The 575-nt window shown below is 40.7% G+C and overlaps 1 protein-coding gene across 1 annotated transcript in view; it reads left to right on the forward strand.

Moving 5' to 3' along the window:
* Positions 1-304: 304 nt before the first annotated feature.
* Positions 305-575, forward strand: part of LOC140936361 (uncharacterized) — a 1,000-nt gene continuing 729 nt past the window's right edge. Inside the window, exon 1 of the mRNA XM_073385827.1 lies at positions 305-575. This exon is cut by the window's right edge and continues 729 nt beyond it. The gene's annotated coding sequence lies outside the window, so the exon portion shown is untranslated.

Genomic DNA, 575 nt, shown 5'->3' on the forward strand with positions numbered 1-575 from the left:
TAGATGTTTCAAGCTTATATACAAATATTGATATTGATGAAGGACTTACTGTCGTTCAGGAGGAACTTATAAAAACGGACCGGGTCAAGCCATCGCCTCAAACTTTGACGTGCCTTCTTGAAAAGGTTTTGAGATTGAACAACTTCACTTTCAATGACGAACATTTTATCCAGATCAAGGGGACAGCAATGGGAACCAGAGTTGCACCCAACTTCGCAAATGTCTATATGGGAAGATTCGAAGAAAACTTTGAATACAAAACAGAGTGCTCCAACTACGTTATAATCTGGGTACGGTTCATAGATGACATTTTCTTAATATGGAAAGGGGACATAGACTCCTTAACGGAATTCATTGACCACCTAAACAACGCAGCATCGTCAATCAAATTCACACACGAAATATCCACTAATTCAGTTAACTTTCTGGATACGACAGTCCTAAAGGATAGACAAGGGAACATCAGCACAGACGTCTATCAGAAACCTACAGACACACATCCATACCTACACTGGACTTCAGCACATCCACCACACCTCAAACTAAGTATCCCGTACAGCCAAGCATTGAGATTG

Source organism: Porites lutea, chromosome 5, assembly GCF_958299795.1.
Source record: "Porites lutea chromosome 5, jaPorLute2.1, whole genome shotgun sequence".
In the NCBI taxonomy this organism is placed as follows: Eukaryota; Metazoa; Cnidaria; class Anthozoa; order Scleractinia; family Poritidae; genus Porites; species Porites lutea.